The 24216-nt window shown below is 42.4% G+C and overlaps 1 protein-coding gene across 2 annotated transcripts in view; it reads right to left on the minus strand.

Moving 5' to 3' along the window:
* Positions 1 to 24216, minus strand: part of DAB1 (DAB adaptor protein 1) — a 402182-nt gene that overhangs the window by 200990 nt on the left and 176976 nt on the right. The gene's annotated exons all lie outside the window — the stretch shown is intronic.

A 24216-nucleotide genomic window follows, 5' to 3' on the forward strand; every position in this document is an offset into this window, starting at 1 on the left:
ACACCACCCCTCCACACACTGAATGACAATCCATATCAGCCTCCTGAAGCCAGAAACTTTCTGAGTACAGAGTCTTTGAGGTTTGAAAAAAAAAATGTCTTTGTGTTGATCCATGAATTTTGCCTTCAAGTGCTCTTTATAGAAATCTACCAAATCCCCATTAATCCAGTGTCTAGTCAGCTCTGACCATCTCTAATAATGATTCTGTAACCTTTCTGAGAGAAGGTCATCCCACTCCTAATGGAAACACAGTGATCACTGTAAGTAAGAAACTGCCTTCCTTCTCCCCATCCCCCTCCCCCACCCATAATTCTCCCCTAGTAGACCTTGGCACATGCTAGCTTTCTTACCTACTGTATCCTGAGCAAATTCATACTGGTGCTGAGGGATGTCAGTGTGTTTCAGAAAGTTCCTTTTGCACAAGGAGCAGCCCAGACAGCTGTGTGTGTGTGTGTGTGGAAAGGTAGGTGTGGTGAAACACCCCCCGTTTGTCCACATGTCCACAGAGGGCTCCAGGATCTGTCTGGGATCCCCAGGGCAGGGCCACACTGACTGGAGAACCAGAAAAGTCAGACCAGAACTGGTAGATGAAAAGGAACTAGCCAGAATTAATTCAAGAAATGCATGCCCTTGGCTTACCTTTAGCATTTTAGACATCCCCAATGTTGTTTGCATGAGGCAATGTGCCCACTTAAAAAGAGGCTGAAGGCTGAACAATAACTTAAAAGTCTAATATGTTTGCTTAGGTTTTGTTCTTCAGTTTACTTCCTGTGTAACCTTGGGATGATTACATACCCTCTCTGCTACTTTCAGATTCCTCACCTATAAAGTAGAGAGAATGCTCCCTTTCTGGGCCTGCTGCAAGAATTAAATATAGCCCTAACCGGTTTGGCTCAGTTGATAGAGCGTAGGCCTTCAGACTCAAGGGTCCTGGGTTCAATTCAGGACAAGGGCATGTACCTTGGTTTCAGGCATATCCCTAGTAGGGAGTGTGCAGGAGGCAGCTGACAGATGTTTCTCTCTCATTGATGTTTCTAACTCTCTATCCCTCTCCCTTCCTCTCGGTAAAAAAATCAATAAAATATATACTTAAAAAAGAATTAAATATATGTAAGGCCCTCAGCATAGTGCCTAGAGCATATTAGATAGTAAAGAAAAGTGACTCCTTTATCTAAGCACATATACCTCCACTTCTGCCAACACCCATTCGGGCGATGGCACAATGTCAGACGCTATAAGGGGCATGAGGAGTTATAGGTGTGCCTTGGATTTACTGCAATGGCATCCTTTTCAAATAGTCTCTATGGTTTCACTGTAAAAATGTGTCTTTAGTTTGGCTCTGGATAAGCTTTCCAGCATGGGTTTAGGCCTAGCCTCCAAGGGGAAAAAGGCATACCCAGAAACACCTATAATAAAGTGCAAGGTAATGAGATACAGGGAATATATGTATAATCACCCCTTTTATTTATATACCACATCATAGTTCACAAGGCACTTTTATGCATTCCCTTGCAGAATAACCTTGCAAAGTATTTTATCTTCCTCATTTTTACATATGAGAAAACCAGGAATCAGAAAGATTTGGAAACTGCCCAGGAATACTTCATATATAGCAGGACTGGGCTTTCCACTCAGATTTTCTTCATTCTAAAGCCGGTGCCTCTCCTAATGTCCCTCTATAGTGGCTCCAGTAGAAGTCCAGGCTGTGTAAATTTCATTCATTTGTTCAGCAGACATTTACTGGGCTGCCTACGTACGGCCTTCATGTCCCAGTATTGTGGTGAGATTCTCGTTCCACCACCAGCTGTGCCCTTGGGTCTAGGGTGGGCTTGCTTCTGTTTCATGGCCTATAAAACTGGCCTTCTCAGCTGGCACCGATAATTCACACTGGAAGAGTGCCAAAAAGAGGAAACTAGCCCTCATAAAGGAGAGCATAGCTTTTAATCTTCTCCTGAAATAGCCATCATTTCCTTCACAATGCTTAAGTGACCCAGTATCTTAATGGCCTTCATAAAGCTCCTCTGAGATAGGAATATTTAAATGAAACGCTATGTATTTAAGTTCGATCCTGAAGTGCATTAGGGATTCTGATCTGAACTCTGGTCCTGCTTGGTCAGTCGGTGACCTGTGGAAACATCCGCCTGCCAGACCGGTCCTGGCAAAGGCAGGCTCTCCACTGGCAGTGAACACACAAGCCCTGAATAACACTTCCCTATTGGTTCAACGTGACATTGCACTAACTCCAATTTATGTCACCATAGCTGCCAGCTGTGGGAACTCAAAAAGAGCATATGAAGAAAAACGCAGAAGCACAGCCCAGACACAAACAGGCTTGGTAGGTGGAGCAAGATGACTAAGGAGATCGCAGACAATATCTGGCAAACCTCCAGTGGAATCACAGGGCCCAGAATGTGTAGGCGGGTAGTCATTTTACTACTTCACTTAAGTCCTATCCTGATGGTGTCACTTTCTTATCCAGGAACAATGACCCCTCGATCTGAGGAATAAATTATTGAATTTCCATTCTAACTCCTCTAAGATGTCATCACATCTACCACTGTTCCCCTTCCCCCCATGATATCTAGCTATGCCTCCTTATACACCTTGCGTTCAGGTTGCATGGGCCAAATCATACATTGATTCATTATTCCTTTACCCAGACATGGGTACAGGTGTCAGACACTGCTAGGCACTGGGAATGAAAACATGAATAATAATCCTTGGCCTCCAGGAGCTCACAGTCTAGTGAGAGAAATCCCTAATTACGGAAATGTGACAAGTACCCCAAAACTGCATTATATCCTGCCTCGGGGATGCAGAGGAGGGTGTCTTGAGCTGTCTGAGCTGTGTGTAAAAAGAAATGGGGTATTCATCGAATGGGACAAGCTGGGGAAAGGCTGAAGGCAGGACACAGCATGTAAAAAGGCCCCAAAACAGAAAAGGCGCTCCCCCATTTGGTGTCCTCTCCTTTGAAAGCCTTTCTACCTGCAACATCATCTTCACTACATCTGCCTCTTGAAATCCTACCCTTTTTATAAAACTCTGCTCAAACAATATCTCTTATAAGTAATCTCAGTATACTATCCTTGGCAAAATTATCTTTTCCTTTCTTTTTGTTCTCATAACCTACATTTTAGCATATTCCAAAGTCTTCTCTGTGTTCAGTGACTAAAAAGTAAAGTGAATGAGTGTCCTGCAGAGAGGTGGGTGCTAACGTTGGTGGCAGGAGAGGAAGGGCTGTTTTGACAAAGCAGCGCTGGCTGAGATAAGGGATGTTGGGGCCTTAGACACATTTCCCTCTCTCAGGATGATGTCAGCAGAGAGATGGGTGAGGGACTTATTGAGCCATATCAGATGGTCCTGCTTTGGCCTGGAATTATACACAGTGAAGGTAAAGCTTTGTGTGCTGGGGAAAGGCACTGACAAAAACATTCTTGGCCCCGCTGGGTGGATCAGTGGTTGAGAGTCCACTTAAGAACCAGGAAGAGATCACTGGGTTGATTCCTGATCAGGGTACATGCCTGGGTTGTGGCCTTGATCTCCAGTAGGTGGTGTGCAGGAGGTAGCTGATTGATGATTCTCTCTCATCATTAATGTTTCTATCTTTCTTTTCTTCTCTTTTCCTCTCTGAAATCATTAAAAAAAAATTCTTTTTTTTTTTTAAAAAAGACAGTCTGGGGTCCTAGAGTGGACCAAAATTGGGAGCTAATACACTAAACCTAGTAATTTCAGAGCTTTAGACTTTTATGAATTAGTGAAATTTCCAATAAATAAGTAGGGTTCCTATCTTTATATTTTACCAATCAATAACATGTTTTAAATATATGTATTACAGTAAGTCCTCCCTTAACGTGGCCCATAAGTTCTGAGACTTTCAGAGAAAATATATATAATGAAACCAATTTTTTTTTTTTTATTTTTTTTTTATTTTTATTTTTTATTTTTTTTTTTAATTGCTTAAAGTATTACAAAGGGTATTACATATGTGTCCATTTTATCCCCCCGCCCTAGACAGTCCCCTAGCCTCCCCTATCCCCCAATGTCTTATGTCCACTGGTTATGCTTCTATGCATGCATACAAGTCCTTTAGTTGATCTCTTACCCCCCTACCTCCTGCCCCGCAACCCTCCCCGGCCTTCCTGCTGCAGTTTGACAATCTGTTTGAGGCAGCTCTGCCTCTGTATCTATTATTGTTCAAAAGTTTATAATGGTCCCTATTATCCATGAATGAGTGAGATAATGTGGTATTTTTCCTTCATTGACTGGCTTATTTCACTTAGCATAATGCTCTCCAGTTCCATCCATGACGTTGCAAATGGTAAGAGTTCCTTCCTTTTTAGAGCAGCATAGTATTCCATCGTGTAGATGTACCACAGTTTTCTAATCCATTCATCTACTGATGGGCACTTAGGCTGTTTCCAGATCTTAGCTATGGTGAATTGTGCTGCTATGAACATAGGGGTGCATATATCCTTTCTGATTGGTGATGAAACCAATTTTGATATAAACAACAGTTAACTTCCTACAGCATCTCATTGATGTCATAATGAAATGGTGTTGAAGAAAATGTTATTCAAGGACCTGCGGTAAAACTGTCATTTCATAAAAGAAAGGCATCTCAACACTAAAATACACTTGAATCATCTAAAAATAAAAAAAAAATAGCCTTTAAATTCAACATGGCTTATGAAAATCCCACAACACTGTGCTTATTTTTCTCATTTCAAATCATTCCAGTTCAGAGAAGGATAATCAGTACTTTCAAATGTCTTTGTGTAAGGTCCAATCCAACACCATATGTGGCCAACCCACCCTAAGGTGATGCACAATGAGTCATGCCCTTGAATAATTTTCTCCTCTTTGAGTTCTGGCAGGTCCTGTGACTTTCTTCTAGTCAACAGAATATGGTGAAGGTGATGGGATGATCACCCACATCAATTCTATAAGACTCCATCTTAGCAGACTGGAGGGAGATTTTTCTTGCTGGCCTTGAAGAAGAAGTTGTGAGGGGGCCCTGAGGCAGGGAACTTCAGGAACTTGATGAGCTGCGTGTCCCTCTGTATGATAGTCAGCAAAATACTGGATCCTCAGTCCTGCAACCACAGGAACTGAATTCTGCCAATAGCTATGTGAGCTTGGAAGAGCAACCCAAGCTCCAGAAATAAAAACACAGGCCAGTTGACACCTTCTAGCCCTGTGAGACCCTGATAAGAGGACCCTGGTAAACTAGGCCCAGATTGCTGACCCATGGAAACTGTGAGATAAATGTGTCTCAATCAGCTAAGCTTATGTTAATTTATTATGTAGCAATAGTTAAGTAATGCACCACATTACAAGCTTCTGGAGAGAAGATCTCATAGGGCTTAGAATGGCTGTCTGCACATAAATGCTAGGGAGTAAATGCTCCAGACTGACAGGACTAGCCCTGAGGACATCAGCAATGCTGTCTCTGTTTATCAGGATGCGTAAATAGTGGAAAACATGCAGTTGGAGCTGTTACACGGTGGTCTTCATAGTTCCAAAAGTCCTCTGAGGGGTTCCTTTGGGCTGCGATCACGTTGCTAATATCTTTATGGAAAGCCAAGGGGATCTCCCCAAGGACACTAGTGAAATAGAATTAGTCCATTGTGTGCTCTGAGCTGTAAACCAGACATTCAACAGCACAGTTTTATCCTGAGATCTAAGACAAAAATTCCCAAGAGGGCTGGGTGGGATGATGCCCGACGTGGGGAGTCCAGATTGTAACAACTATAACCATGACTGATACACAGATTTCATAGTAGGCTTCCTAGCATCATCACACCTGATCTTTTCAGCAATCTTATGATATCAGGTGTTATTATTAATATATCCATTGTACAACCAGGGAGAGTGACGTTTGGAAAAGTTACAATACATGCCCAAGGTCACCTGGTAGGAGACATTTCTTTGACACAAATCTAGTGCCATTTTCACAAACCCATGATGCTCTGGAATTAGACCATCCAGCATTCATGGGGCTTAATTCTACAATTTATGGAAATCCTAATCTCCCTGTCCTTCCCTCCCACGCTAATAGGTGTGAGATAAGACCTCCGAGGAGGACAGCACAGGAATACTTAATCTGTTTTCAATAGAAGCGCATCTTCCCTATGTTGGCCTTGAGAAATAGAGACATCATGTGTAGTGACTGTTCTCAATGAAGGATAAACAAAAAATACATCTTTTTCTTTTCCTTTCACAAAATGCCCCAAGATATCCTCTCCTAACTGCAACATTATCTCTGGTTCATATTTAAAGAATAAAAATTTTGTACTCTAATGCAGATGATAATTAAACTTTGATTTTTTTTCATTTATTCTTAAGTTGTTTTTCAAAAATTTATCTTTATTTTGAAAGTATTACAGATGTCCCCCATTGACCGCCTCTACCCCCTTCCCAAACCCTTCATCTACACTATTGTCTATATCCATGGGTTGTATATATAAGTACTTTGGTAACTTTTGCCCCCCCTTCCTCCCCCCACCCCCCGAGATTCATTAATCTGTTGCATGCTTTCATGACTTTGGATCTATTTTGTTTATAGGTTTTTTCCTAGTTATTTTCACATGAATTTCTTTTTCTTTTCCTTTGTCCAAAGTAACTATTTGGGAGAAACAGATCAGGAACTAGTATTTATTTACTGACTTCCAAGGGTCAAACACTGTTAAACCCTTTATAAATGTTTTTTCATTAAGCCTTACAGCAATTCAGTAAGGAAAATATTATTATTATTATTGCTATTTTTTTTTTCCAGCTGAAGAAACAAAGGGTCAAGAGGTGCAGAAATGTGCTTGATATGACTCAGAAAAGCTATGGATGGGACCTAAGTATATATAATTCCTTAGCCTGCCCCTTCCTCCCCCCCCCCCCCCCCGGCCTCATCATTCCAAATACATGAACAAATCTCTGGCCCTGGGGACAGAAAGTTCTGGTCCTACCCTAAAGAATTTCAGTGTAGAGAACAATAGAACAGTGCTCCATGTTGTGAGGGAGGGAAATAGCAGGAGCCTGGAGAAGGTCACTGAGACTGACAGTAAGAGAAGGCTCAGCTGAGCTCGGTCCTCCAAGAGAGCAGGGCACAGGGCATAATGAGCTTCAGGTGACATGGTCCAGACGTATCTGGTCTGAGGAGGCTCAGGGTCCTGCCAATTCAGTGGTCAGCATGCCTGGAGTGCTGAATGCGAAAAAAGACTGGCAGTGGCAAATTTAGACAGGGTGACTCAGGCTCGAGAATTTTGTGCAAAGCTAAGGAACCTGGACTTAACCCACCACAGCCCAGGTTCACGCATTATCTCCAAAGAGATAAGACATTCACATTTGCAACACATACTCATAGGTGCAAATATAATTATTCTCAATTTTGTGCACTCTAATTATAACTCTGTTCCCTTTATTCCCCACATAAGAAATGAAGGAATAACAATGGAATATTACTCAGCCATAGAAAGAACAAAACCTTACTCTATGCAATAGCATGAATGGACATAGAGAATATTATGCTCAGTAAAATAAGTTTGTTAGAGGAAGACAAATGCCATATGACTTCACTTATATGTGGAATCTAAAGAACAAAATAAATAAACAAATGCAATTGAAACAGACACAGAGATGGGTGGTTGTCAGAGGGGAGGAGGGTTGAGGAGGAGAATGAGGTGAAAGGCTTAAAAAGTACAAATTGGTAGTTGCAAATTAGTCATGGACATGTGAAGTACAGCATGGGGAATATAGTCAATAATCTTGAGGTACCTATGTATGGTGCCTTTTGGGTATTAGAAATACCGGGGTGGGAGGCGGGAGGCACTTTGTAAAGTATGATTGCCTAACCCCTATGCTGTACACCTGAATCCAATACAAAATAATACTGATAGTAAATTGTAGTTAAAAATTAAAATGAAAAGAAATGAAGAAATCAAATATCATGAGAGCTCATGATAAAAAAAAAAACCCTATGTCCACTCCAAGTTTTCTTTTAGGAAGTAAATCATTTGCAATTATTCATACTTTACTATGAATAGCATGGCTCACAGCACACTTCACACCTGATCTGAGCACAGCTGCCCACATTGATGCCTCCTGGTGTGGGAAGGCACCTGCTGGCTTCTCCGTGGAGTCTTGCAGAGTTCCTTCTAGCAGGCTACACTCTCCCCTGTGCTGCCTTTGAATGCTCCCGCAAGAGAAAACCCCTAACGGCTGACATTCCTGGGGCTCCTCACATAATCCCTCTGCCACAGACACATCTCTCCTGCTTCAGCCCGAAAGAAAGCAAAGACGAGCGCTATTCAGAGCGCGATCAATGTCATCATTTGTTAAAGAAGCAAAATGGGGAAGGGCCCGGGAGGCCGAAGGGAATAAACTGTATTGCCGACAGTGGAGGTTTCCGAAAGCACATTCAATTTCATTTTTAAAAGAGAGAAGAAAACGGATGAAAATAGAGACTTCAAAACAGTAGGTGCTGGAGAAGAGGGTGCTTTGTTTGTGTGTTCACGGCATAGCTTTTGTCCACAGACAGTACCTGCCAGGGCCATGCGGTCCAAGTACTTCCCCAGACAGTGGAAATGTGCCTGACTGGCTTGGAAACAGACAGCAGGTCACTGTCGTTCCATGTCTGTCACCTCCCCTTTGAGCTTTGGGTGACCAGACGAAGGCCGTGTCTCTAGTCCATCTGCTCAGCAGAACTGGACATTCATTAAGCAGAATGAGGACCTGGCTATCCCGGCTTCCTCCTCCTTGCTGGCAACGTGGTTGGAAGCCCAGCTGGTTGCAGGACACGCTGCCTCAGCAGGCAGTGGGCAGAGCAGACAGATGCTACTGGAACCCCTGGGGTGTTATATGGAACTGCAGTGACCAAGCGGAACTCTCTTCAGGGGATTCTGCAGGGGCAGCCCTACTTAGCAGTCACCTTAGAGGCTCTTCAATGGCACTCCCAGCTCCACTCTGTCAACATGCCAATACCCATCCACCAGTAGGCAGGGCTGGGATAAGTCCTAGTGCCACTGCCCCTGGGGCTGGTGAGCCAGGACCCACAGCCTTTTTCCTTTCCACCACCCTGCTGCTTCAGGCTGGGCAGTGTGATGCTGTGGAGAAAATTAGCTTTGAAGTAAGAAAAACATGGGTTCAATTCTGGACTCTACCTTTTATTAGCTCATTAACTTTAGGTAAGTTAACCCTCTCTGACCTTCTTTTTACGCACTTCAAAAAATAAAGTCTTAAAAAAAAGCACAACTAAGTGATAGCTAATTCTAATGTGTGCAGCTGAAAATCAACCCTCTCTGAAAAGCACAATAATTTTAACATTTTAAAGAGATGAATGTGGAAGAAACAATTTTTTGTTCTGTTGTGTATTTTTTTTCCAAAGAGGAGGGGAGAGGGAGAAAGAGATAGAAACATCAATGATGAGAGAGAATCATTGATCTGCTGCCTAATGCACATCCTCTATTGGGGATCCAGCTGCAACCAGAGCATGTGCCCTGACTGGGAATTGAACCATGACCTCCTGGTTCCTAGTTCAAAGCTCAACCACTGAGCCAGGCCAGCAGGGTGTTGTGTATTTTTTTTTTTTTATTTAATTTCAGAATTTTCCTAGGTCAAGCTCTACCGCATAATTTACCTTAAATAAAAATGTGCAAAATTATTTCCATTTAACCTAATATTGATAAATTCTTTAAAAATTATTTTAAATCCTCACCTAAGGATATGTTTTTATTGATTTTAGAGAGAGAAGAAGGGATGAGAGAGAAACATTAATCCATTACCTCCTGTACGCACCCCCAGTGGAGATTGAACCCGCATCCTGGGTATGTGCCCTGACCTGGAATCAAACCTGAAACCTTTTGGTGTGCAGGATGACACTCCAACCAACAGCCACACCAGCCAGGGCAATATTAATCAAGTCTTAGTCTTCGTCACACTTGACATGCTAGCAGCAATGGACACAGTTGGTCACTCCCCCTCCTGGAAACAGCTTTTCTCTTGGTGTCTCTCTCTCTCTCTCTCTCTCTCTCTCTCTCTCTCTCTCTCTCTCTCTCTCTCTCTCCTGAATTTATCCTCCCTCACTGGCTATTCCTACCTAGTTTCCTTCACTGGTTCTTTCTCATCTCCCCAATTTCTAAATGTTGAGATATCCCAAAGCTCAGTCCTCAAAATTCTTCCCTTCTCTATCCAAACTCATTGATTAAGTACTCTTACCCATTCAAATGGTTTTCAAAAGCAAGTCACATGACAAAGTCTCCCAGATGTCTACCTTCAGAAGATACCTCTTTCCTGAGCTCCAGGTTCCTTAATGCAGCCCCTACTCCATAACTATGCTTGTGAGTCTGCTCCACATCTCAAACTGAATGTCCAAACTAGCATCCCCGCAGCCTTTTTCTCCCTCAATGTTTCTCACTCAGTAAGTAGGTGCTCCATCCTCCCCAGTTCCTTAGCCCCATTCTCAATTGCTCTCTCTTCCTCATACACCAAAGTCCTAAAAAACTATTCAGGCTCTGTCCTTAAAATCCATTTGGAAGTTAGTTATTTCTCAGTGCCTCCACCACTTCCTCTCTGCTCTGGCCATGCCTATCTCCTCCACGTCTCCTTGTTTCCACGTGCACTCCCTCATCACAGTGATTCTCAACACCCACCGCCACCAGAGCAAGCCTTTGAGAAAACAAGCCAGACCTTGCAACTCAAGAGTGGTAAGATTATGTCAATGTTTACAAGTGGGGAAACAGGCTCAGAAAGGTTAAGTAAACAGTCACACCACTGATAAGTAATGGAACAGGAATGATTTAAAACCAACTCCTCTGAATCCAGTGCCCATACTCTTAATCATAACCCGGACTGCCAAGAAATCATTCTGTGATTTAAAGGCAAAATACATAAGCCTTGGTGGAATTGAAATATACCATTTCACACACACAAGATTTTAAAGTACATTACAGATTGATTCATTCACTCACTCATTCATTCATTCAAAAAAAAATGTTTGACAATTTATTAGATGCCTGGCACTATTCTAGACCTGGTGATTCAGCAATGAACATAGAACACTGTCATCACAGAGCTTATAGTCTAATGAGGGAGACATACAATAAAAGATAATAGATAATGTCAAGTATTAATAAGCTATCAAGAGTAATAAGGCTGCATAAAGACATAGAGAGCAACGGAGAACAACCAGTAAAAAGAAGAGGAGAAAGGGATATTCTTAATGCATGGAAGAATTAGCAAGTGGCCAGCTACACTGAAGTAGAGTTAGAGGGAGGTGAGTGCTGGGAGTAAACATTACACTTGATGGTGAATGGTGAGCTCAGAAGCATTAGTTATATCACCGCTCATGTAACCTGAAGCAGATGCAGCAGAAATTCTTCTTGCTCCTGAAGCATTAAAAGAAATGCTTCTAACCTTTCATCAGATTAACAGATTGAAGTGTCTATAATAGTGCCTGGCAGACAGTGCAGCTCAATAAGCCTTACTATCTGACACTTGTTCGACTTCAAAGCAGTCTTCACTATTCTTGGACACTTGCATTTTGATATAAATTTCAGAAAAATGTGTCAAATTATAAAAATACCCACACATGATAAGATTTTGATCTAAGTTGCACTGAATGTATTGCATTGTCTGAAAAAAACCCAGCAATATTGATAAAGAAACCAAGAAAAGATTTGTATACAGAACACACAAAGACCTACATATCAGTAAGAAAAAGAACCACTCAAGATAAACATAGGGCAAAGCATATGAGCATGAAACCTAGAAGAGAAAGCCTGCATGGCCAATAAACACGTGAAAATAAGCTAATCTCAAATGTATTCAGGCAAATGCAAATTAAAACAGAGATGAAGAATCATTCCATACCCCTCATATTGGCAAAAACTAAAAGCCTAACAGTACCAAATGATTTCATTATTACTGTTTGCATGCCATGCAGGGAACTCTCATACCCTGCAGGTGGGTGTATAAATTGGGAAACCCACTTTAAAATACGATTTGGCAATATCTACTAAAATTGAAGATGCATAGATAGTAAGATCCAAAAATCTGGTCCTAAATATTCTCCCTTGCAGCATCCTGTCACATGAGGCCAAAGGGATAAAGGAACAATTATGAAAGCTTTTGTTGTTAGCATCCCATATTGTAAACTACTTAAATGCTCACCATCCTAAGACTAGGTAAATAAGTATTGTTACAGTCATTTAACCAAATACAAAGTAGTAGTTAAAAGGAATAAAACAGAACTACTTATGGATATGGAACAACATGGATAAACCTCAACAGTATTGAGCCAGAAAAAGTAAAGTGATATGTTCATGGTCCGTGTGGATGCATTTTTGTAAATTTTTTAAATACCTATTACCTACACTACATTTTTTATATACATAATATATAAAAACACTCTTAGAAATGTTAAACACAAAATTCATAATACTGGACTCCACTTAATGATGGAACAGGTTCAAGCAGGAGTACCACCGAGGGCATTACTGGTATCTATAATACTTTAATCCTATATAATAAAAGCTAAATATGCTAAGTGTCTGGTCAACCAGTCAGCCGTTCAACCAGAGTGTAATATGCTGACGATATGCTAAGGCTGCTCAACTGCTCGCTATGACATTCACTGACCACCAGGGGGCAGACAGTTGACCGGTTGACCAGTCACTATGATGTGCACTGACCACCAGGGGGAAGACGCTCTGACCGGTAGGTTAACTTGTTGCTGGGGTCCGCCTGATCAGGATTGAGCGAGAAGGGCCAGACACACCCTGGAGCCCTCCTGCATTCCCTCCCTGGATGGCCAACCTCCAGCATCTCTCCCCAGCCCCGATGGTACACCGGTGGGGTCCCTCGGCCTGGCCTGCACTCTCTCGCAATCTGGGACCCCTCAGGGGATGTCAGAGAGCCAGTTTCAGCCTAATCCCGCAGGCCAGGCTGAGGGACCCCACTGGTACATGAATTTGTGCACCGGACCTCTAGTTCTTAAATAAAAAAGTCTGAAGCAAAAAAGGTAAAATCTTAAGCTTTGCCAATATTGGGTAGTGGGTACAGTAATGTCTATTATATTATCCTTTACATTTACCTGTAAGCTTAAAATATGCATAATTTTAAAAGCAACACAACATCTGGATAGTTTTATTGGTTGCAAGTGAGACTTTTCAGTATTTTGGTGGCCATCTATAGAAATATATGGCCATATGTATCTTCCCAAAATTATGTTTCTGTTTCCAAGCAAAAGGAAACACACTGTATTACACTCATTGTCAGAAAACTGAATTTGTTTTTTATTCTATGTTGGGGGTCCCTTTGAGTCGAGTAAGTGTCTTTCAAGTGGACTCAGTCTGGAATGGGAGCCCCTGACTCAACTCGATGGCCCAGCCATCTTCCCAAACATCCGCAGGGAAATTTGCACGAGACTGATATGGTTTGAGTCCTACTCAGTCCCCACCTTCCCTATTTGGTCTTAATAATCAAGACTTGCTTATTGAAGTATGTTTCTCCTCCCTAACATGGAAAGCACAAGACTTTTGCACAGCCTTCTATATTTCAGTTCTGAACTCAATGAGCATCCTAGTAATCTTTCGCGTGATTACAGATGATTTCTCTAGCAACCTAAAATTGAGCTTTTTAACTCTCATTCTGACAGTGCCTATGTTATCTTTTTGTATGGAAACTAACAGCTACTCTGAAAATGTGTAAGCTACAGCTCAGAGATTGCTTTAACCATTTGTTTTGGAGATGTATATAAAAAAGAGAAATTTTTCCCTGAAAGATAACAACTACCACCCCTTCAGAAAGAAACAAGGCAGCTGCTCCAGATGTTAAGTGAATTAAATGACAACATCGTTATCAAGAGTACTTATCAGATCTTCAAAAAGAATATCATCTGATAAGGAAATAGATTCATTAAAATTGAATGATTACACAGAAATGAACAAACATCACTTCCTATGTTCTAATTTGGATCATTTGCTGCTAACAAACTCAAGCATGCTATTTCTCTTTTCTAAATAAAGAGATTTCTGGAGGCAACATGATGTTCTCATATAGAGCATGAGCTTTAAAAGCGGACAGAAGCAGGTTCTAGTCATAACTCTGCAAGTGATTAGCAGGTGATCTTGTGGACATTACTTAACTTCTCTAAACTGCAGTGTCCTTCTTTGTAAATGGGAATGATGAAATTGTTTTGGGTAAAAATATGCATGTATGTTATGGAAATCTGTGGGGAAATAACTGAGATGATGAATGAACGAGCTAGAAACATGCTTGCTACATATTAAAGAGGAATGAATAATTATTAATTATTAGTATTATTCTTAGTTGCCATAAATATTAGCCATTATCATTACTTGATGCACATAAATAACACAGGTGAGACCATGTTGCTATTTTCAGTGGATTATCAATCAAGAGGTCCTGATTCTTACAACACAAATGTAAAATTAAAACTTTTAACAAGAAAGCCTGCAAAACAACATACAAAATATTAGAGAACATTTTCTTCCCCTAAACTGGGGTTAGAATAAGCATCTCCAAAAATTGTGAACTGGAGAGACTCTTCCTGACTCTCCAAGACAGAAGACAGAGCTGGGCATTTCTTCTCCTGGACAGTCAAGAGTTCATGCTTTTAAAAAATATTTTTATTGATTTTTAGAGAGAGAGGAAGGGAGAAGGGGAGAGAGAGAGAGAGAGAGAGAGAGAGAGAGAGAGAGAGAGAGAGAGAGAGAGGAACATCGATGTGAGTGCGAAACATTGATGGGCTGCCTCCTGCATGCCACCTACCAGAGATAGAGCCCATAGCCCGGGCATGTGCCCTGACCGGAAATTGAACTGGCAACTTTTCCATGCACAGGATGACACCCAACCAACTAAGCCACACCAGCCAGGGCGTCAGTATTTCTAATACAGATAAAACTATACTGTGTTGTCATTTACTGTCTTCTTTACTGCTCCATGTCTGCTACTTCCACTCAACTGAGGGCTCCAGGAGAGAAGAGATTGTCTCTTTCCTGTCTTTACCCCTATATCAAGCGCAGTACCTACTGAGCTCAATGAATAGTTAATGTAGAACTAACAGTGAGAAAGCAAAAAAACAAGTATTTACTGATTACCTGCTGTGTGCAGACACAGAGCTACTAGGTGCTTTATACACACCATGTGACACATTCCCCATGATAACACCATGAAGTAGGCACAATCATCATCCATGATTCAGGACGGAGAAACCAAAACTCAGAGACGTAAGTCATTCAGGGGTGTTTCCCTTGTTCTAAGTCTAAAACCCTTATTCTCTCTACTAATCTATATCACCCGCCTTACAGAATGAACTCTATGTGGGGAAAGTGCAGGCAAATCAGCACTTTCAGGATGAAGACCCTCATGTGTAGGACCCGAGAAGCAGAGCATTCGCTTCTGCCTCATCCAGCCTGCTCTGTGGCATCAGGTCCTAAGCCCTATCTCTTGGCTGCTTCTCCCGAGTTTCTCACTCACTGGCCCTGTGTACTCTCTGTCCGGGCCTGTGGAGCCTATTTCTCTTAGCTCTGCAGACTTCAACTCTTAGTTGAAAGCTGAGGTCCAGGGGAAGGCTCTGGGCTCTGAGTTCTCGCGGCACCGTCGGTGGCCCTGCCACGGTGTCCATTAGGATATGTGATTCATGGACTGGCCTGTATCCCAGGTTTTTAACCAACAGGCAAGACTGAGAATGAGACTAATTGTTTAGGGTTCTGATGAGCCCAAGCGCTACACATACATTATCTCTCCCAACACCCACCACGGCTCATATACGTTTCAAAGGCAGTGCACTAGCTGCCTTTTCTGGGTACGGATTTTACCAAAATGGGCATAAACGACAGCAATATAAGGTGAGGATTTCTTCATTCGTTTTATCGACATTAGTGCATTCATTTCATTTATTCGTTCATTCAGGCATTTATCCAACAACTATTTATATGGAACAGTTACCTGCTGAGCCTAGTGTGAGGCAAGGGAGATAAAACAGTGAACAAAACAGATGTCCTTCCCCCATGAGACTTATATTCTTAATATATAATTGGAGCTCTAACAGATTAACTGTACTTTAGAGATTATCTAAACACACTCCAGGTTTTGGGGAGGAAACTGAGACAGGGAATTCAACCAGCTAGGAAATGGCACTTTCCCTGCCATTCCCCATCGAAATCTCTTTCCAGTACACCAGATGGCGCCCATCTGATGAGCAACCTGTGAGCTGACATTTATTAGGCGCCATGAAATCAGGGACATTTCATCAGGCTTGGCATGCAGGGAATGGAGATTTTTTTCAGTCCTCAATGCCACTGTCAGCAGCTCCACCAGAAGCAAGGGAAGCTAATTTGACAGTGTGGTGCCATTTCTTTGGGAAGATAGCAGGAGCCCCATAAATTTTTCAGAAAGGGACTGTCATTAGCATGGCCATGTCCGGTAAAATGTTCCCAAGCAGCGGAGGCTTCCAAGGCATTTCAGCCGCCTTCTTTCGTCTCCTTGAAGCTTCCCATCGCATGCCATGTTACTAGAATTGTGTGGGCTGTCTTGAGAAAGGGGGGCTATTTTAAAAATAGAGCTGAGTAGGAAAAATAGAAAGACACTGGAACCGACTCCCGAGACTAAAAGAAACACCAAACGCCAACGCTCGGAGTTGGGATCCCGCTCTGAGTTATGCGTTTCTCTGCCTTTCCCAGCTCTGCCCAATCAGGAAGGATTCACCCAGCTCGGCGATGCAGCTTCCGTTTTCTGCTCCCATTCTTAACAAACTTATTTTAAATCTGAGGCTGTCAGGTGAGTGGCAAGGACTCCTCCGCAGACTAGCAGACTATAAAAAGGAACTACATGCTTGACTGTGAGTGGGGAGGTAGGGAGCTGGGGAGCTGATTCACAAGCTTTGAGAGCTGTCAGACATAATACGTGTTGTACTTCCACTGCCAGCCACCAAAATGGGGAGATTTAGGAGAAAGGTCCTACATCCTGGCCGATAGGAGGTGCCTGATATACATTAGCTGCTTTCTCCCTGGAGCTTATGTTTTTTGTGTGTGGTTTTGTTTGTTTGTTTGTTTTGTTTTTAATATATTTTTATTTATTTCAGAGAGAGGAAGGAAGAGGGAGAGAATTAAATATCAAAGATGATTTCCTCAAAAAATTAATACGGAACTGCCATTTGACCCAGTGATCCCACTTTTAGGAATTTATCCTAAGAATCCTGAAACACCAATCAGAAAGAACATATGCATCCCTATGTTCATAGCAGCACAATTTATAATAGCTAAGATCTGGAAACAGTTCTTAAGTAGATGAGTGGATAAAAAAGCTGTGGTACATATACAAGATGGAATACTATGCAGCAGTAAAAAAAAAAAAAAGGATCTCTTACCCTTTGAGACAGCATGGAGGGACCTGGAGAGTATTATGCTAAGCAAAATAAGCCACTCAGAGAAAGACAAGTATCACATGATCTCACTCGTATGTGGGGTTTAATGAATAAAATAAACTGAGGAACAAAATGGATCCAGAGACACAGAAGCATAGAATACACTATCGAAACTCAGAGGGAAGGTGGAGGTGGGTGGGTGGGTGGGAAGAGATTAACCAAAGAACTTGCATGTATATATGCATAACCCATGGACACAGACAATAGGGTAGTGAAGGCGGGGGTGCGGGGTATAGGCTAGAAGGGGACAATGGGGGACCAAAGGGGACATCTGTCACACTTTCAACAATAAAGATTAAAAAAACAGAAACATCAATGATAAGGATCATTGATCCATCAAATCATCATTAATTGGCTGTCTCTTGCATTCCCCCCTCCTGGGGAACAAGCCTGCAACCCGGACATGTGCCCTGACTGGGAATTGAACTGTGACCTCCTGGTTTATAGGTTGACACTCAACCACTGAACCACACCGGCCGGGCTGGAGTTTATGTTTTACATGGTGGTGTGTCATCTCATTTAAGCAGCACAACATCCATGTTAGATAAATGAGTTATTACCACCTGCATTTTACAAATCACAAAGGTTCAAGTCATTTGCTTGATGTTCCTCATTAAATGAGAACAGAGCCAAAGTGAAAACCGAAACCTTAGTCCCTAGTTCTGTGCTTTTCATCCAAAACTTTCAATAAACAATCGCCCTGTGCATGGCTGAATCACATCGGTTGCACCTACCACAGTCAGCAGAATTCAGTGGCTTGAATTTTAATCCCCTTACTAACCTCACAGAATAATGCAGATTCATCACAGTGCCAGCGTGCCACCTTGCTGCAGTGCACAGCTCGGAATTTATGGCCCACTTCATTAGGAGTACACACAGAGCCTGTTAGCAACATCTGTCTAAATAGAAGCCAGCATGTCGCCTTATCTCCTGACCTACATTATTCTTAAGATGATTAACTCATCCTTGGGATCAGCACCCTGCTATCTAGGTTAACATCCTGAGTTCAAAGGTACTTGGCTCTGGTCACTGAGAGATCATCCAGAATTTTACAGCAAAGAAGAAAACAGAATTGGACTGGGGATCCAAAACAGCATTTTTCTCTCCTTCAAATTATAAGAGAAAGTTTATTTAGAAGTTACAGAAGTAGAAGAAGTGAGCCCTAGAAGAAATGGGCTCAGGAAACAAGTTACAGAAGCAAAAGAAGGGCCCTTAAAGCTTAGGAGAGGGAAAGAAAAAGGCAATGTGCCTGAGGATAAGAAGAGGGGCACCAGAAAGGTGCAGGGGACAAGGAGGGGGGCCCAAAAAGGCTTTTACAAAGCTCTTTAATTCACAATTGGCCTGGGGAGTCTATTTTGTCATTCATTCATTCATTCACTCACTCATTCATCTATTCATTTGCATGGCAATTTCTCCATTCATGTGGGAATCCATTCAGTCAACATGTCATTTTCACTTCTCCTTTCATGAGAGCAGGGTTGGGAAGGTGGGGTGGGGTAAAGGCAACCAAGTGCAGTTCTTGCTCTCAAGGAGCTGCAGTGGAGAAGGAGAAGAGGCATGTAAATTAGATCATTACAACGGGTCTTAAAAATGCTAAGGAACTCCCATAGGAGCCTGAGGAAGGCAGGGGCTGACTTCTAGGAGACATTTAACCAGGGCTTTAAAACTAAAGGATAAGCACAAGAATGTGGATACAAGGGAAGGGGCGAAAGATAGGGGATGCATTCTAGGCAAAGGGCTAGAAGAATGGAACTACAAGGCATGGTTGAAAAATGGTGAGCTCAAGATAGCAGTGGCACACGTGGGACATGGGACAGGAATGGCAGGGGAGGAGCACACCACAGATGGACTTTTTACGTCAAGCTAAAGAGTTTATCCTTTCTCCTCACAAGCAGAAAGTCAAGAACTCTTTCCCATCTCAGATGGCAAATTGGGATATTTGTGGAGGGAGTCAAACTGAAGGGGGCGGAGAGCTGGTGAGAGACTGATGCCATTGGCCCTGTCAGGCCCCTAGGTACCCTGGAGAATGCACAGGAGCCAGACTCCCAGGCTGCCCCACAGAGGTCCCTCCCTGATGGAAACATCTGTGCTGTCTATCGGGGAACTTGGGATCATGAAGTGTGGTTAGTACAAATCAGGCAATGATTTTTCAACTTAAATAAGTTTAATGAATTAAAATTTACACTTGCCACATGTGGTGAGTGGGGACTGTTTTTACCAGGAAGAGGACCTGGCCCTGAGTGGATCTGCCTAGGCAGGGGTGAGGAACCTTTATTCTGCCAAGGGCCATTGGGTATACATAACAGCATATGAGGGCCATACAAAATCATCAACTTAAAAATTAGCCTGCTATATTTGGTCGGACATTTACCCCTAATGCCTTGGCAGGGCTAGACCAAATGATTTCATGGGCTTTATATGCCCAGATGTTCTCCATCCCTGGCCTAGGGCCAGCCTATAGTGTGTGGGCTCTGGACTTTGTGCAGGAAAAATTTTACAACACGAGTCCAGGTGAATTTTAGAAGATGTTTATTAAACCTGGGGACAGTGAAATAAGGAAGGGCTGAGGAAATGAGCCTAGGCTGGTCTGCTTTGGCTCAGAAGTCAAAGGAAAGGGGGCCTGAGGGACAGGTTTTGGGGTTTGCCCTGGATGAAATGCCACTGCCCACTGCTATGCTGGTTGCAAGCCTCCTGCTGTCCCTTACAGTTTAGGAGACGCACACCTGTGATGGAGGAGTGGGGGTGGGAGCCACAGACCTGCTTCTGGGAGGGAGAGCTGGAGCTGGGACCTTCCTTTTTGAGGGGTTTTAAAGGCTGGACATTTAGGGGAGCTCTTAGTGGAAGATCTCAAAAGAATATTCATCAGCTTTATGCTGAGATAACAAAATGAGGTTTATTCTCTTACCATCTGTCCTTGGGTGTGGTTGTCAAATGGCACTAATTGGATTTCTGCTATCTGTCTCCCTAAGTAGGGTGATTTAAACTATTTACCCTCTGGTTGGAGAGAAGAAGTGTAAACCATTAATTTTTAGGTGTTTGGGATTTAGGGAAGACAGGATTTACTAGATGGCTGCAACTGCTGTTTAACTCTCTTTCTCAGTTTCCCTATTCCGATTGCCCTGGCCTGCTGGCCTGCCTCACTGTGCCTGGCGAGCAGAGTGTTAGAATGTCCTCAGCTGCTTCCCTCTCCATTTCCTCCTCGAAGGTGCTCTAGCCTCCCAGTCTTCTGGGGTGAGACAGATTGTCCCTTTAGAAGGCATGGCTGACACTCTATTTACTGACTGCCGCTCACTGGATTTCCATTCTGGGAGGGCAGGGGCTGTGTTTATTCTGGGTGAGTTATACCCACAGTGCCCAGCCTGGGCTCTGACACAGAGAACTTGGGCGGCTCAAGCAGGTATTGCCCCTTCCCCCATGGGCAGACAGTTCATCTCCTAAGGAAGCTTTACAATTAAACACAAACCACTTCAGAAACTTTAATAGCCCAGAGGTAAGCCAGATAGGAAAATAAATTATTCCTGTTACCTTTATCATTAATCTAAAGGAATTTATTTCTTTTCACTCTCAGGGTTCTATGCAGAGAAGTAAGCAGATTTTCTTTCTTGAAATGGCACTCCTGTTTTCTACTGCTAACTAGCTAAGCAAAGACAGTAATTATATTTTTTCTAATATCTTATTAAAAGAAATCCTCTAAGACAGTGGTTCTCAACCTCTGGGTCGCGACCCCTTTGGAGGTTAAACGACCCTTTCACAGGGATCGCCTAAGACCATCGGAAAACACATATATAATTACATATTGTTTTTGTGATTAGTCACTATGCTTTAATTATGTTCAATTTGTAACAATGAAAATACATCCTGCATATCAGATATTTACATTATGATTCATAACAGTAGCAAAATTACAGTTATGAAGTAGCAACGAAAATAATTTTATGGTTGGGGGTCACCACAACATGAGGAACTGTATTAAAGGGCCGCGGCATTAGGAAGGTTGAGAACCACTGCTCTAAGAAAAAAGAATAGCCCAAATAACTATGAACAGCCAAAAAGGTATACAAAAATAATGAGCATAATTGGGTAAAGGGAGAAGAGCAGGAATAAAGAACTGAGAAGTATACTTATATGACTTTTGTCAGCCTGCCCCTTCCTTCTCCAGCCCCACTCTAATTGAGAGCTTTGTATGAAACATACAGGTTCCAGTCTATCAATTCTAAAAGTCTATCAACCAGAGCAGAAAACAGATCATCAGCCTCAGCAGCAAGTAGGGCCCTGGCATTGGTCATGTTGCCCCGTAGGCCTAATACCTATTGGGCTTAGAGTGGGGTTATTTCCTGGATGAGTGATGTATCTTTGTGTGGTGTTGGCCAGTGAACTTGGACTACAGTGACAACTTGTCCTTACCTAGAACAGGAATGCAACCCATTTATATATACTTCAGAGTCTAGCCCTTGGCAGATGCTGCCCTGGGAATTAAGAGGCTACTTCCTTACTATGAGCTCTTGTTGGGGTTCTGCAATGGAAAGGATGCCAAGGGGCTTGTTCCTCTCACCTGCGGAGCTTCTTTCACCTTCCGCAGCTAGACCCCATGGAACACATAAAGCCCACGGACCACTAAAAGCCCAGGTTTGCAGGTGCTCTGTGGCTACTGTGTACTTATGCCTCCAGCCACAGTCAAGTGACTTCCCCTAATGCTTCTATTTCTCAATCTCACATTAAAGTCTTAGAACATCTCAAGGGTAAGCCTGCTTGAGTTATGGCAACCATGCAGTCTTAGGTTTGAGGGAGCTAGTTTTTCTTTTATAGGTACTATATATGAAAAGATATCACAAGTAAGTGATTATAAATTCATGCTTGAAACTGGGAGGAGCACAGCATATTTCACAGGCCAAACTCCAAGGTCCTAGAAAAAAGCAACCTTCAACTTATCCTAAACTTTTTCTAAGCCTTGAAACCATCTTTACCGTTATTTTTACCCTCAGGGACTCAGAGCATCTTGGTGACAAAAGCATTTTCAGATGCTTCTCTTCTGCCTTTAATCTTCTAACTCTGAGCAAAGGGGTCACAGAGGGTCTTTCTTGGACAAAGGCATAAAGATACAGAGACTCCTCTGGAGTGGAAAGTGCCATGCCCTTTCCTGGGAGATGGATGAGGGGGGGTATATGTTAGGGGCTACATAGATGCCTGCATTTCTACAGGAGGCACTCAGAACCCATAGGCTCTTACAATTCCTTATCTCCCTTCTCAAGGAAAAGGCAAAAACAAGAGGAGGGTAGAAAGCAAAGGCATACATGAGGACAATAACAACACCCGCATAATTTCTTGGATCTTTATATGACCCCCTTGCTGGTTGCTTTCCAATTTTTAGACATGCTTCTATGTAATGTAGTGTTTTTTCTAAACCCATTTAAAAGTTTTTGAAGTAACTATTAAGAATTCTAATGTTTACCAGCAAATATGAAAGGTCATAATCTACTGACCATTCATATATATATATATATATATATATATATATATATATATATTTTTTTTTTTTATTGCTTTTTTATAGAGAGGAAGGGAGAGGAATAGAGAGTTAGAAACATTGGTGAGAGAGAAGCATCGATCAGCTGCCTCCTTCACACCCCCTACTGGGGATGTGCCCACAACCAAGGTACATGCCCTTGACCGGAATCGAACCTGGGACCCTTCAGTCCCCAGGTTGATGCTCTATCCAGTGAGCCAAACCAGCTAGGGCCTACTGACCATTCTTAAAACAACTTTTAAACCTCCTTTTCATTTATAAAAGAACCCAAATTCTCACTAAGCATTTCAAAACATATTTAAACAGAACCCATGTTTTCAACAGTTTCCATTTGTCATTCCCTAGAGCCATGATTCTGAACATCACAGAGCAACTGGAAACATTTTAAGAAGGGCAATTTCAGATCAATGTCCTTTGATCATTGTTATTCTAGCAGCACAATTCACATGCTTAGTAGATGGTCAATAAGTACTTGTTGAATTGATTTGAAATGGGTTGTCACCAGCTGCTAGAGAGTCCTAAAGTGGGTGCTATGAGGTTCCTCCTGCGGAGTTACTTTAGTTTATGTGAGAGCCATCACACACGTTAGCAGCACTAATTACTCACCAGCTAAATGGGAAAGACAAGATTGACCAGCCATGATGGATCAATACTTACATGTTTCTTCTTCTTATTATTATTATTTTTATTTTAATAATTCTTAAGGGCTGCCTTACTGGTAATTATGAGTGGTCCCAGAAATCAGTGTGGATGAATATAGCAACTGAGATGCACTTAGAAAAAAATCTATAGAGGACTAGTGGTTAATGATGCATCTCTCCAGCACACTCTTATATGCATGGACCTACACAGTAACTTCTCCGGAGACTTTTTGCTTCCAATCCTGTGTCTTTTGCTGATGACTAAACTAATCAAACTCTAAACATCCATCAAGCTCCCAATAAGCAGAATCTTAATCTCTTTCTCTCTCCATCTCCCTCCCACATCTTCCTTCCTCCCCCCAGCACACATTCATTCTCTCTCTCTCTCTCTCTCTCTCTCTCTCTCTCTCTCTCTCTCTCCCTCTCTGTTTTGGGGGAGGGGGAAGAATGTGAAGAATGGGGAGGGGAGAGTCAACCATCAACCATGCTCAAAGCCAATGCCTTGGTCCCCCCCCCCCCCTTGTCCCTGCTCTGTACTCTGTTGCTCACTGTTCTCCTCTGTTCTTGCATCCATCCAGTTTCTGACCCCTACCTAGGACTCCCATTTTGCATGT

This window comes from Myotis myotis, unplaced genomic scaffold (assembly GCF_014108235.1).
Source record: "Myotis myotis isolate mMyoMyo1 unplaced genomic scaffold, mMyoMyo1.p scaffold_m19_p_2, whole genome shotgun sequence".
Taxonomy (NCBI): Eukaryota; Metazoa; Chordata; class Mammalia; order Chiroptera; family Vespertilionidae; genus Myotis; species Myotis myotis.